Source organism: Mesoplodon densirostris, chromosome 10 (genome assembly GCF_025265405.1).
Source record: "Mesoplodon densirostris isolate mMesDen1 chromosome 10, mMesDen1 primary haplotype, whole genome shotgun sequence".
NCBI classification, from domain to species: domain Eukaryota; kingdom Metazoa; phylum Chordata; class Mammalia; order Artiodactyla; family Ziphiidae; genus Mesoplodon; species Mesoplodon densirostris.
This window is the reverse complement of record NC_082670.1, coordinates 78,469,332-78,484,535: the sequence shown is the minus strand read 5'-3', so window position 1 is coordinate 78,484,535 and position 15,204 is coordinate 78,469,332. Positions and strand designations below refer to the sequence as shown.

At 38.9% G+C, this 15,204-nt stretch overlaps 1 protein-coding gene and 1 pseudogene across 15 annotated transcripts in view; one reads left to right on the top strand and one right to left on the bottom strand.

The window, feature by feature from the left end:
• Positions 1–15,204, bottom strand: part of SLMAP (sarcolemma associated protein) — a 145,679-nt gene that overhangs the window by 93,906 nt on the left and 36,569 nt on the right. The gene's annotated exons all lie outside the window — the stretch shown is intronic.
• Positions 7,682–14,578, top strand: LOC132497261 (pyruvate dehydrogenase E1 component subunit alpha, somatic form, mitochondrial-like; annotated as a pseudogene).

Below are 15,204 nucleotides of genomic sequence, written 5' to 3'. Positions count from 1 at the left end.
AGATTAGCAAAATTGGCAAAATAGGAATCTAGATCTTATTTAGGAAAACAAAAACAAAAAACTGCCCACACATGAAACAGTCTATTTGGCAAACAAACTAAATGGAAATGTTAAAAGACACAAATAGTATATCTGCCCCCCAAAAGAACATTCATAGTTTTTTGAAATGCTTAATAAAGTAATCAAAATGATTATGATGGCCTTTTCTATTCTTTAAGCATAACCACTCAGGTCGGCATATAATTTTAATGTTTAAGACAACTTGTTCTTTACTCACGTCTCCCTGTTTTTAGTGACAGTTAATTCTTCAAGAGATTTATCTCCTCAAGGCTTTGACAACTCACACATCCATAGGGGAGTTCTTTATTTATTTTATTATTATTATTTTTTTTGCGGTAGGCGGGCCTCTCACTGTTGTGGCCTCTCCCGTTGCGGAGTACAGGCTCCGGATGCGCAGGCTCAGCGGCCATGGCTCACAGGCCCAGCCGCTCCGCGGCACGTGGGATCTTCCCAGACCGGGACACGAACCCGTGTCTCCTGCATCGGCAGGTGGACTCTCAACCATTGCACCACCAGGGAAGCCTGGGGAGTTCTTTAAAAATTATAATACTTATACTTTGAAAGAGAAGAGGAAACAGTTACTGAGGACTATAAGTGAATATATAGAAATAATAATGATGAAATTTATGAAACAATGGGAAATGACTATTGGGACCAAAGAAAATAACCCCTTACGGGGTTGAGTATAGTGCAGAGGCTCCCATTTTTCTGCCCCCCACATGATTCAGATATTCAAAGCATAGTCTATTCCCAATATCTCTCATGACATTTCCCAATACCTCTCATGACATCCACTGTTTCTCAGGATGAGTAGGTAATGCCCCCAATTAAGAGTCACTAATTCTTTTTTTAATTTTGAACTGAAATTTAGTAACAGAAAGTATCACATTCAAATTCCACCTCCATCTACGGCTTTAACACAGGGCCTTAAACATTTTTCCAAGGTTTTAAGGGCCAAAGGTGAAGCTGCTGGGAAGTTTTTCTTTTAAAAGTGTTGTTGATTTCTTTCACTACCATGAAAGGTAACATCACTTATATCCAGAATTCACCTATGTATACAGAAATTTTAAACACAGAGCAAAGCCAAAGAAGAGTTAATTGTTCAACAGTGTCAAAAAGATACCACATAATTTACAATAATCACAAGTTTTTGAGTTCTTACCATATGCTTGGATAAACTACTTTCCATGCATTCTTCCACTTACTCTTTAAAACAGTCCTATGAGGTAGATTTTTATTTTATTATCCCTATACCACAGATAAAGAAATTAGGACTAAAATAGGTTAACTAACCTGCCAAAGGTAGTAATGGGGAGAGATGTATATTTTAAACTTTTTAATCTCAACTATTCTGCTATGCTACTTATGTTTGGTCATTTCACAACCACTATCTCTGATGTTTCTACCAACCATCACATGAATTCATCACATGAATTAGGAATGATTTTGTTCATTTGATAGATCCGCAGGTTGAGGCTGAAACACAAGCAACCTATCTAAGTAACCTCTCTACAGTCACAATAATATCATAAAACAGCAATCAGGCCTTATGATGCCAAATTATCAGGAAAAGTGAACTTTAAAAATTTCTTTCAGAAGTGCATTCACTACCTTCTACCACCTATGTGACATACAATCCTAATAAATTTGAGTTTCCCAGCTTCCATGTCCATGGCAACTTAAAAGGGAACAAGCATATGCCAGGGACTATGCTAGGCACTTTATACACATAACCTTATCTAAACTTCAGAATACTATGAAATAAGTAGTATCCCACATGAACATACAGGGTAAGAAGTTAAATTATATGCCCAAAGATTACACAGAAAGTAAGAATGGCAAATAAGGTCTATTAGACACCTCATGACCATGGCAAATCCCTTGAAGATCAAGATAAGTGATATCCCTTTATCTCAGTGATATCCCTAGCCCTTAACAAAATGCCTGTTGAACAAGCATCAAACAAGTATTTTATTTTTTTAAATAAATTTATTTATTTTTGGCTACGTTGGGTCTGCATTGCTGCGCGCGGGCTTTCTCTAGTTGCAGTGAGCGGGGGCTACTCTTCGTTGCGGTGCGCAGGCTTCTCATTGTGGTGGCTTCTCTTGATGCAGCAGAGCACGGGCTCCAGGTGCACTGGCTTCAGTGGTTCTGGCGCATGGGCGTAGTTATTCCGCGGCATGTGGGATCTTCCCGGACCAGGGCTCGGAGCCGTGTCCCCTGCATTAGCAGGTGGATTCTTAACCACTGCGCCACCAGGGAAGCCCCACACAAGTATTTTAAATAAATATTTAGTGAGTGTGATATTTATAGCCCCGACTCATTCCATCATTTACCCACCATTTCCTGAGCACCTGTGAACAGGAATTCAGCCATCAGCTGCTAAAAATAGAATATGTGACTTTCCAAAGTCACTTAGAGCAAATGCAAAACAGTAATAACAACAAATACTATCAGTAGTAATAATGTCAATAACCCCATAGGGCATTCAATATGTCACCAATTCCTAGGAATTCTGATTCAGAATAATCTCTCAATTCCACACTGCCTTTCCCTCCCCATTACTGTCCCTCTAACGCAGGCCCATAACATTTGCAAAGACGATGGCTATGATTCCACACTCTTCACCGTCTACACTGATGCTAGATTTATTTCCTAAAATACAAACCTGACCATTTTGTTTCCCTTTGTAAAATGGCTGTTGACCCTTTGCCTTCAAAATTAAATCTGAGAGCTCTGATAACTTTCAAAATCTTTCATAATGACCTCAATCACCCTATCAAACTGGATTTTCCACTTTTCCTAAAAGTACCATCCATTCCATCCTTGCTTAACTACTAGCAATTCCCTACACAAGCCCCAGGTATGATGCTTGCTTATGTTGTGCTTGGACCCGAAAAGCCCTTGCTTCCACCCACCCACACTCTTTACTTGTTAAAAGCCTCCTTTTCTTTCTGAAGCCCCAGTTTAAATACCTTAACAAATAAGATTTCTCATTCAGATAACATTTCTCACTAAATAATATTACACCTAAACCAGAGACTCAAGGCTTTATTCCAGGTTAAGCCTCTAACTCCCAACCCTCTATGTCCAAATCATACTCTGAACAGCATTACAATTCCATCTTTTAAAAACTATAACATTTATTCCCTGTCAGAAAGTTCCAATAGGCACAAGTAACAAATGATGTTTTAAAATACATTTCGAATAAATGAAATAATTCATACTTTAGAATGGAAGCTATAAAGTTTTGATTTACCATCGGATAGGCCAAACTGTATTACATCCAAATAGCAATATGCTATATGGAACAGAGGATACGTTAAAGGTTTGAATTCCAGCTCCATCACCTTCTAACATACTGTGTGACCTTGAGCATGTTATTTAACCTCTCTGAGCATCCGTTTAGTTATAAAGGGTTATTTATAAATCCCTACTTATAAATTAGGGATAATATCAGTATGTACCTCTGAGTGTTTGTTGTAAAGGTTAAATGATGTTAAGCATGTAAGGTATTTAGCACAGCATTTGTACACAGTAACTGCTAAACAAATGGCAGCTATTATTACTAAATTCACAGAATATGCATAAATGTGTAATCACTGCAACTTTCTTCAGTCAGAGAACTGATGAAAGACTTTCCTTTATGCCTTTTCCTTATAACCTTTCTTTTTTTTTCTTCGGTATGCGGGCCTCCCACTGCTGTGGCCTCTCCCGTTGCGGAGCACAGGCTCCGGACGCACAGGCTCAGCGGCCATGGCTCACGGGCCCAGCCACTCCGCGGCACTTGGGTTCTTCCCGGACCGGGACACGAACCTGTGTCCCCTGCATCGGCAGGCGGACTCTCAACCACTGCACCACCAGGGGAGCCCCTTATAACCTTTCTTAAGCTAAAGTTCTTAAAAATAATTTACCAGTTAATTACTTAAACAGTAAACAGCTGATAGAGATATAAATAAATCAGTAACAGCTGAACTCTAACACATACAGATGTTAAAAATAGCATGCCATTGCCCCATTACACATGAATATTACCATAAATAACCACAACCTGTGCAAAGAAGCAGCTAAATCTCTGTCTCACAGCACAGACTGAAAACCATTTATAAAAAATATGAAACACACATCACAATATGGATCAGGGAATTCCCTAATCAAAGTTATATCAAAAGGAAATTACTACCCTCAGATATATGTAAATACACTCAGAATATATAGCACAGATTAGCAATCTACAGCTCACTTGACAGTGTGAACTAGCTTCTGAATAAATTAAGCAAGTGATATTTAACGGGTGTCATATAATTCCATTTCTAAACCAGAGCCCTACTATACTCCTGGCCCTGAGTGAGTGACAGGGTTGGAAATCCAGTGAAGTCATGGAATAATGCTCCAGAAGCATTAACTCACTCAGTTCAAAACTCAAAATGCTCCTTAGGACACCTAGTAGCGTATAAATTACTAGGGCAGGGCAGAGTTTTTCCCATTACACCCTCCTATTCTATTTGAATTTTCTGTTTAAAAAAAAAAAGAGAGAGAGAAAGAGACATGTATGGGAAGGGGCAAACAAGCATCTAACTCCAAAACTTTCAAGAGACCAAAAAGCTCAGGAAGATGGGCAATTATCAAAGTGGTCAATATCAGTTTGGCAAAGATTAAGAATAGTGATACCTGGCTCTGGCAAAATAAAAGTGTGGAGAAACAGCTCTCTCACATACTGGGAAATATACTGGGCATATATACATTGGGCATGAGAGTGTGTAAACTGCTACAACCATTTTGGAAAATGATTCAGCAACACCTATTAAAATTTTAAATGCTTATATTCTTTGACTGAGCAATTCCACATCCAGGAATCTAACCTATAGAAACAATGAAATGCACACATGTACAACGACAAATGCATAAGTATGTACCAAAGCAATGTTAATATAAGTTAAAAACTGGAAACTACTAATGCACAGCCAAACTGTCTGATTAAATATCAGACATCATAATCATCAAAATTAATGTAATGGTATGGGTACTGAAATTAAAATATATCAAGACATACAGTGATCCCTTTTATAAAAAGAACGATAGGGACTTCCCTGGTGGTCCAGTGGTAAAGAATCCACCTTACAATGCAGGGGACGCAGGTTCGATCCCTGGTCGGGGAACTAAGATCCCACATGCCATGGGGCAACTAAGCCCACGTGCCACCGCTACTGAGCTCACGCACCTCAAGGAGAGAGCCCACGTGCTATAAACTACAGAGCCCAGACGCCCCGGAGCCCGTGTGCCACAAGTAGAGAGAGAAAACCCACACGCCACAACTAGAGAGAAGCCCAAGCAGTGCAACAACAGATCCCGCGTGCCTCAACGAAGATCCCATGTGCCGCAACTAAGACCCAACACAGCCAAAAAAATAAAATAATAAAATAAAATATCCTGAAATTGAGATTCATCTTAAAAAAAAAAGAATGATATATGCTTATACGCCATTAGAAAACAAAAATCTGAAAGAATGTATACAGGGCCTCCCTGGTGGCGCAGTGGTTGAGAGTCCGCCTGCCGATGCAGGGGATACGGGTTCGTGCCCCGGTCTGGGAGGATCCCATATGCCGCGGAGCGGCTGGGCCCGTGAGCCATGGCCGCTGGGCCTGCGCATCCGGAGTCTGTGCTCCGCAACGGGAGAGGCCACAACAGTGAGAGGCCCACATACCGCAAAAAGAAAAAAAAAAAAAAAGAATGTATACAAACTATTCACAGTACTTATCTCTACAAAAATGAAATCTTAAAGAGTTAAACTTTAATATTAAAAAAGATATAAAACCTTATTCAATAAGGCTAACAAATCTTCAATTCCACATTATCATCATTTGATGGAAGAAAGTGGAAAGAAGATGAAAAGAAACAAACAAAACAAAACAAACCCCCAAACAAATAGAAAAATATAACTACGCAAAGAGAGAAAAACACAGAAAAACAGAATTTGCCAGGGAAAAAAAAGAGTTAAACATCAAGGGAGATCAAAGAAGGAAAAAGTTCAATAAATTCAAAAGGGTTAATAAACTAGTCATCTCCTTGACACAAGAACAGACTTCAGAAGTAAAATCACTGACTTATGAAAGGTACTTAAGAGGGTTAACAGCTCACTTGCTCTTCGTTCTTTCAGATTACAGGACTCATTTCTGAATGGAAGAGCTTCAGCAACCCACCAGAGTTCTTTATGTGGTGGGGAGGGGGAGAGGGGGGAATCAAATCAAGGCATCTGGTATAAATATGGTCTTCAGGATCCCTGCCCTTAAAATAAAACAGTGCTATAAAACTGGAAAAGCATAACGTTAACCTTTTATACAACACACACACAAAATGATAATATGTGTACAGCACAAGATTTCCTGACAGTCTGGATGTAAAATATGAAAAAAAGGAGTCAAGAAGGATACCGAAGTTTTTGACCCAAGCAACTTAGAAGGATATACAAGTGACCCTTGAACAACACTGGGGTTAGGGACACCAATCCTCCATGCAATTGAAAACTCCCATACAACTTTTAATTTATAGCTGGCCCTCTGTATCTGCAGTTCCATATCCAGGAATTCAACCAACCTCGGATTGTGTAACACTGTAGTATTTACTACTGAAAAAAATATGCATATAACTGGACCCATGCAGTTCAAACCCATGTTGTTTAAGGGTCAACTGTAACTGCCCCCACGTGAACTGGAAGGGCTGAATGTGGGAAGGTTTTTTATTGAGGTTAGGGAGGTATCAGGAGTTCAGCTTTGGACATATTAAATTTGAGGTGTATGTTAGATATCAGGTGAAAATGTCAAAAAGGCAGCTGGATATGAACTTAGAGTCCAGGGAAAAAGTCTGGGCTTGAGATAAAAATGTGGTTGTCATCAGCATATACAAAGAACTGAAAGTTAAGAGACAGAATGAAATCATTGAGAAAGCAAGTACAGATAGACAAGAGGACCAAGGACAGAGTCTTGAAGCAATCCAAAGTTTATAGGTCAGGGAGATGAAGACCAAGCAAAGGAAATTTCAAAGATGGCCAGTGAAGTAAAGTGTTGTGTCCTGGAAGCCACTGTGAATGATGTTTCCAAGAACACGGAAGAGATCAACTATGTCAAATGATGCTGAAAGATCAAGGAAGATTAGGAACAAGAACTGACCAAGGGAAATAGCAACCTGGAAGCCACTGATGACACTGACAAGAATTGTGGATGTAGTGGACAATGAAAGCCTCACCAGAGTGATTCAAGAGAAAATGGATGGAGGGGAATGAGAAAGTGTACATACAGACAAATCTTTTAAGGAGTTCTGCCCTAAAGGGAAGCAAAGAAATGGGCAGTAGCTAGAAAGTAAAGTGGGGTCAAGATAATAATTTTTTAATATGAGAAAAATTACACTGTTTCATATACTAACAAGAATAATCCAGTAAAGAGGAAGGGTACTTGGCCCAATCCTGAGGATTCAGAAAAGGCTTCTGATGGAACTGTCCCACGCTGAGTCATGAAGGCTGATTAAGAGTGAATCAGGATGAGAAGGGAGGGGACTGAAACAGCATGAGCAAACAGAGGTGAGAAACAACATAGTGGGGGGTGGCATGTGAAGCACAAGACTGAGAATGACAGGAAGTCATGCTGGAGAGGTAAGCAGTCACCAAGCCTTTTAAGATGTATCAAGCAGTACAACCTTTATGATACAGATGATAGGGGACTTACTACTATAGGGTTTAGATAGGTAAATACTAAGATCAAACTGACATTTCACTCAGGGAGGGAATAGCTTGAGGGGTACTAGACTGAAGGCAGGGAGACCAGTTACAGTTATTGAAATAAAGAAATAGCAGGGTCCTAAACTGGACAGAAGCAGTGAAAGGGGCTTAGTGACAGATCTTAAGTGCTCAGTGTTGAAAGCAGTAGTTTCTAGTATGAGCTACTGAGCAGATGATAAGGCCATTACCTGTATTTGGAAATACTGGGGAGGGGGTGGTGAATGATTCATTTCAATTTGGGGTATATTATTAGAGTCTCTATAGGACATTCAAGTGAATAAATGTAAGCAGGCAGTGGGTAGAAAACTCAGACCTTAGAGCTCAAGATATCTGAGAGGCATCTGAGTGGTAATTAAAATTACTGTAATATATGAGATGATCCAAAAATAACATTTACGAGGAAAACAATGATTGAACTTTTAGGAACACTAACACTTTATGGAGAGTTAGTGGAGAATATGCTTGAAGGAATTTCAGACAAAACAGTCGAAAAGCTACAGAAAAAATCAGGAAAAGAATTAACCAAGAGGCCAGGGAACCAGCCAAGGACTAACACCTTTACCAATTTAAAAAGAGATGGTGTAGTGACCTGAATACACTGGCGGGGATCAGAAATCAAGTCAAATCACGTAACAGTCTGGACTTTCCAATTCTGCTGTATTAATTTTTCAAAAATTAGTAGAATCTACAGGCCATCTCTTCCTGAGGTCCCTAAGTAGTCAAGCCAATCTGAGTGGAAAAGACTAAAGAAATAAATACAGTTGCACCACTACCTCTTGTAGAAGAGTATTTACAGTTTTAGTAGAAGAGTATTTGTGGTTGCTCTATACAAAGAAAATTGGTGATGTATTTCTTAATAAACCAAAAATTGTTGTCAAGTATAATAAAATGAATAGGAAAGTGTTTACTTTTTATCATGCCTGACTTCTTGATTGTTACATAATACTTCACCCATGACTTTACATAAACTCAACTAACAATAAATCTCATAGCCTTATATAACAAGGAAAAGTATTGAAGTATGGATGATGTAAAAACCTATAATGCTAGTACTTAGGGAAAAATATTACCAATACAATAAAAATTTGTCAGGAACGGAAAGGATTTTTGACACTGGAAGAAAAAAGATAACGTGAAGATACAGGGGGAAATAAACAGAGCAAGGATCAATTTCCGCTTCTTGATTTTAGCTCCACTTTATAATTTTTTGGAAGACAATTTGTCACACTGAAAAATCACTTACTCCTGGATGGCTGTACTGTACTAACTGGGAGTGACTCATAAGTGTTTGGTCCCACCCATACAGAAGAACTCTGCAAAGAACTTAAAAAAAAAATCAACCGGAAGCGTATTTTCAGATGAGCACCTAACACAAAATCATTAAAGCATAGAAAAGGTGTGACAGAATTATTACTCGCTATGAGAAAGTTAAAAGCATTTTCTTGGAGTGGGGTGGGGGTGACTCTCAAGGTGTGAGTCATAGGATTAAAGAACAACTGGATCCAGGATTTAGTGAAAGCTGGAAAAGCAGGATTCAGATCACATGCAGCTCTCCAGGCCAGAGAGAAAAAAAGCTGAGTTGGGTTAGTGCCTCCAGAGTTTAGGTGAGTCACAGAGAGAGCAGAGAGAGAAAAGCACGACCAGACTGGACTTCAGCACATGGGAGAAATCTGTAGCTGTTATCTTTTGGTTTATTTCTTCCCTTATTAATTTACTATTAAAACATGTTAATTACATTCAAAGAAGCTAAAACAGAGGTTAGCCCAGAATCCTACTACTCCACAGACGTGGACAAGCTCTGCCACACTGCTTTGCACGTGGACTAGACCAAAACACAAAGCTAACGTCACTATCACAAACTTTCTAGCACTACATATTTTGATTTTGCTAATTTAATATAACAACCATTTTGTAAGATATTTATTTCTGTGGTTACTAGCAAGGATATGTTTGTTTACCACATATATTCATCTTGAAGGAACTGACTGCATAGTTCTTCGGTCCACCTACAAAAATCTTGTTGACCTTTTATATTGCAAAGGACATTTTGTGTGTTATATATACTCATTTTTCTGTCATAATGAATGCAAATGATGTTCTATTTCCATTGTTCTCATTTTTCATGGAACCAAAGTAGTTATCAATGTTTGTTTAGATATTCATTAATTTTTTTTTTTGCCTTCATTTGGTTTTACGCTCTAGCAGTTGCTCATGTACCAATAAATCCTGAAGGGGTTTCCATTATTATACAGTCATACTGCATGTCTTAGAACTTTTCACTTGCCTGATCCAATCATTCCAGTTTAACTCTTTTATATCATTTATTTATGTTTCTTCTCAAATACAGTGCTATCATCCTTTCTTTAAAAGAAACATTTTGGGGCTTCTGTGGTGGTGCAGTGGTTGAGGGTCCGCCTGATGATGCAGGGGACACGGGTTAGTGCCCCGGTCTGGGAGGATCCCACATGCCACGGAGCAACTGGGCCCGTGGGCCACGGCCACTGAGCCTGCGTGTCCAGAGCCTGTGCTCTGTAGCGGGAGAGGCCGCAACAGTGAGAGGCCCGCGTACCGCAAAAAAAAAAAAAAAAAAAAAAAAAAAAAGACATGAGCTCACCCCTTCTTATAAAAAAAAAAAAAAAAAGGAACATTTTTTGTGGCTAAGTAATGAAATAAAATGTAATGGGTTCCAAGCAATTCTACACCTAGGTATCTAGCCAAGAGAAATAAAAGACACAAAGTACTGTACACAAATGTTCCTAGCAGCGCTGTTCATAATAACCAAAAGTTGGAGGCAATCCAAATATCCATCAACCACTGAATAAATAAGATATATCAGCAATAAAGTGAATGAACTATTGATACATTCTATAAAACAGATGAACCTCAAAAACATAATGCTAACGGAAAGAAGCCAGACACAAATGACTGCATATAGTATGATTTTGTTTACTTAAAATTTCTGGAATATGCAAATCTATAGAGACAGAAAACAGATCAGTGGTTGCCTAAGGCTGCATGTAGGATCAAGGACTGAATGCAAATAGGCACAAGAGAACTTTTGGGGGTGATGAAAATGTTTTATAGCTAGATTATGGTGATGATTACAAAACTACAGATTTACTAAAAACCATTAACTTCAAGTAAACTAAACTTACTTTTATATGGGTAAATTTTATGGAATGTAAATTCTACTTCAATAAAGCTGTTTTTAAAAGGCCAATGAACAGAGGAAGGATGAAAAGAATATATGAATATATACACGCACATAGGAAATAACTTTGTAATATAAAAATTTAAGGGATTCAGCTTGTTACTGATAAAAGTGGCAAAAAGTATTTTAAATAACACTCAGTGCGTTCAAGAGTGACATAAGAGAAACATTTTCACAAGCTGGTCATGGGAGTGTAAATTGGCACAACCTGTCTGGAAAGCAGTTTGGCAAAGTATACAAAGCGAGCTTTAAAACAATGTCCCCTTTGATTTACTTCTGAGAACTCAGCCTACAGAAGTAATAAAAAACATAAATAAAGATCTAGGTATAAAGATATTCAGCAAAGCAAAATTTATAATAGTTTTAAAAGATGGAATCTATGTAAATATTCAACAATGGAAGAACAGTTAAGAAAACTGCAGCCCATCCGTGAATATTCTGCACTCTTTAAAAATATCTGTGTGCCTATGGCCCAGCATAGAGCATGACATCACTGCTGCCACCACCACGACCTACACTCAGGAGGAAGATCCTCTAAGAGGAAGATTCTCACCGTTTCCTGCTGGTCGTGGCTAGCAGAACACTGGTGGCATCCCGTAACTGTGCAAATGATAGTACATTTGAAATGAAGAAATGTGACCTTCATGGGTAGTAAGAGGGCCCTCGTATCACAACAGTGCTTGGTAGTGAAGACAGACGCAGACTCTACAGGATGATACAGACTGTTTGCCAATGGAATCAAACAGAAAGTTATTTGTGGTTTTTGTTACTTATGTAATGTCAAGAAGTTTGTGGGGGACTTGAGGTTGGGATAAAAATCATAGATCACCTCATCACAGCTTACTGGGTTCATGGCTTTAGCTTTACTTGTGGACTTTCTGTCCTAGAAATTTGTAGAGTTTACAGGACAAAGAGAAGGTTGTGCTAAAGGAAAAGTAGGATTAATACACATGTACACTAAGACCTTCTACGGGGATCAGGGCATTGTCAGAGTTCAGGTTCCCCTGAGCACTGGTCTGGACTGTAAGTACAGTTACCACTCAGTATCCAAGGGGGATTGGTTCCAGGACTCCCATGGATACCAAAATCCTCAGATGCTCAAGTCCCTTATATAAAATAGCATTGTATTTGCATATAACCCTATGCACATCCTCCCATATACTTTAAATCATCTCTAGATTACTCATAATACCTCATACAATGTAAATGCTATGTAAATAGTTGCCTGTGCATGGAAAATTCAATTTTTGCTTTTTGGAACTTTCTGGAATTTTTTTCCAAAACATTTTCAATCTGCAGTTGGTTGAATCGGTGGATGCAGAGCCCATGGATAGGGAGGGCCAATTGTATAATGGAAAAAATGAGGTCTGTTTGACTTTATATTTGAAGCATACAATAACGGCAACTTTGTGGAAATGACCGTTTATTTTCATCTGTGAGAAAAACCACTGCAGAATAGGAACAACTGTTTAGAGAGCAGCAGCCATCACCAATTACTACAAGAAAGGCAATTTTCTTCCTGGGCTTAGGTCAGATGGAATGGATGCTCTATGTGTCCAGGAGGCAATAAAGATTGCAGCTGCCTATTATAGATCTGTATAGGGGATCATACTGATAGAGCTGCAGACTCAACATTATGAAGGACACAGTATGCATGATCTTGGAGCCAGTTTACTATACACAAGAAGAAATACAAGAAGTAAGAAGAGTGACTCTATTATGCTTCTCCGAGATAGAATAGCACACAGCAATACTGCCAGTGTTGAAGAATGAAAGGAAACTGATGTTGAAGTGAAGAAAGGAATTGAGAGCACAGTCTAGTTTGTTACAGTTGATCCCAAACCACCTTTAGAAGAGCTAAGCCATCACTTCTATTACAGTGATCCACCTTTTGAAGTTTATGGATCAAGTGAATCACTTAAAGGAAGACTGCAGGGACTTCCCTGGTGGTCCAGTGGATAAGACTCCATGTTCCCAGTGCAGGGGGCCCGGGTTTGATCCCTGGTCAGGGAACTAGATCCCACATGCCACAACTAAGAGTCCACGTGCCACAACTAAGAGTCCGCATGCCACAACTAAGAGTCTGCATGCCACAGCGAAGATCCCGCGTGGTGCAACTATGACCCGGAGCAGAACGAGTGAATGAATGAATGAATGAATGAATGAATAAAGGAACACTGTAAATTTACTATTATGCCTTCAACAGAATACAACGGTCAACTTTAAGAAACTTTGTGTTCTCAACTTTAAAAGAAATAAAACTCATCAAACAAACAGTTTGTAAATGTGTTTATGCTACTCTATAAAATTAAGTTTAAAAAGATGGGAGAAAAATTTTATGGGTTCCAGAAGTCCAGTGGTACAGTGAAAAGTACATCTTCTTTCACATGTCCCACAGTTTCCCGATTTCCCTCCACAGAAGCAAATATGTTACTAGTCTCTTCTATAAGAAAAAATGAAAATTTTAAAAACTGAAACAAATCGACAAACACAAAAGACAATTCAAAATGTTTAAAGGGGGCTTCCCTGGTGGCGCAGTGGTTAAGAATCTGCCTGCCAATGCAGGGGACACAGGTTTGAGCCCTGGTCCGGGGAGACCCCACATGCCATGGAGCAACTAAGCCCACGAGCCACAACTACTGAGCCCGCGAGCCACAACTACTGAAGCTCACGCGCCTAGAGCCCGTGCTCTGCAACAAGAGAAGCTACTGCAATGAGAAGCCTGCGCACCGCAATGAAGAGTAGCCCCTGCTCGCTGCAACTAGAGAAAGCCTGCGCACGGCAACGAAGACCCAACACAGCCAAAAATAAATAAATAAATAAATTTTAAAAAATTATAAAAGAAATGTTTAAAGGAAAAGTTCATAAATTCTTACATTCAGAAAGAAAAATATGGAGGGAGAAATAGAAACACTTTGTAATTAACGTGAACCAAGTGGCAGAAGATACGAAAAGTATAGGCCGGGGGAATTTGGAAGCATTGAGTTAAATCTATGGGGAGATAGAATAAGATATTAGACATGTAGGATAGGAACGCTCTCATATCTATACTTACACAAACAACTCATCCTAAAATAAGATCCAATTCCGAAGTCAGGCAGAGATTTTTCCCTCTTGTGTCAGTGAGTCACAAAGCTGTCTCAAGCTTATTTTACCCATCAAGCCAAAAGACATACCACTCTCTTGTTATAAGGATTATAGCTAGGTATGTTTAATGAACAAGTTATTACAATTAGAGGAAAATACCTTATATCTGTTATAAGTAACAAATTGTATCACTTAACTGTGGCAGTCAAACTACTGCCTTTTGCTTCCTGGCAATGTTAACTCTACTAATTTACTCTCTAACAGAAATAATGCCCCCCATGGTGGGCTGCCTACTGCAGTTACTCCATGCAGAAAAGGAGAGAGCTTCTGAAGATCTAAAAATAAGTGTATTAAAATACAAATTTCATCTTCATTTTGACTGCCATTATAAACTGAGGTATCACAGAGTGACTTGTTCGCAGACAAAAATTTCCCAAGCAATGGAATAGCTGAGTCACTATTCACCAAAGACTTAATTATCTCATAGAGTCAGTGAAAGAAAATGATGTAATATTATAAAAGTCATCTATTTTTGTAGTCTTTGTTCAGGGTTCCAAAAATGAATTTCAGTATGGTTGCTGACTCTGAAAGTGATTTTCACACTCAGATTTACCTCTTAAAACATTTGGGTACATTCTTTTTCTGGGATTAAATTAAATAACATCTATGCATCAATCGAGTTACACCAGAGGTAATGCTCCACCAACTTCTAGCTGAGGTTACAATATAACGTTAGCTTTTTCTAGAATGGGCAAGTCAACTGAGCTGTAACAACATTCCCTTGGGCTTTATGCCATTTCTCAAGTTTAAAACTGAAACATCAGTTGAAGAAAAATAGGTACAACCTAACAGCCTATGCAACTTAATTACAGGCAGATTAAGCTGCACACATCAGCTTCAGAACAAAAAGAGTCAGAAAAAAACTAAAAAATCAAATATGAGATTTTTACTGCTGATATGGTCTATAAAATACTCTCATGGATGAGATAACTTAGGACCTCAAAGAAGCTGCCTGCACAAGAACACAAAACAAATAAGGCAAGCTGGGGGTGGGGGCCAGGGCCTCCAAAACATT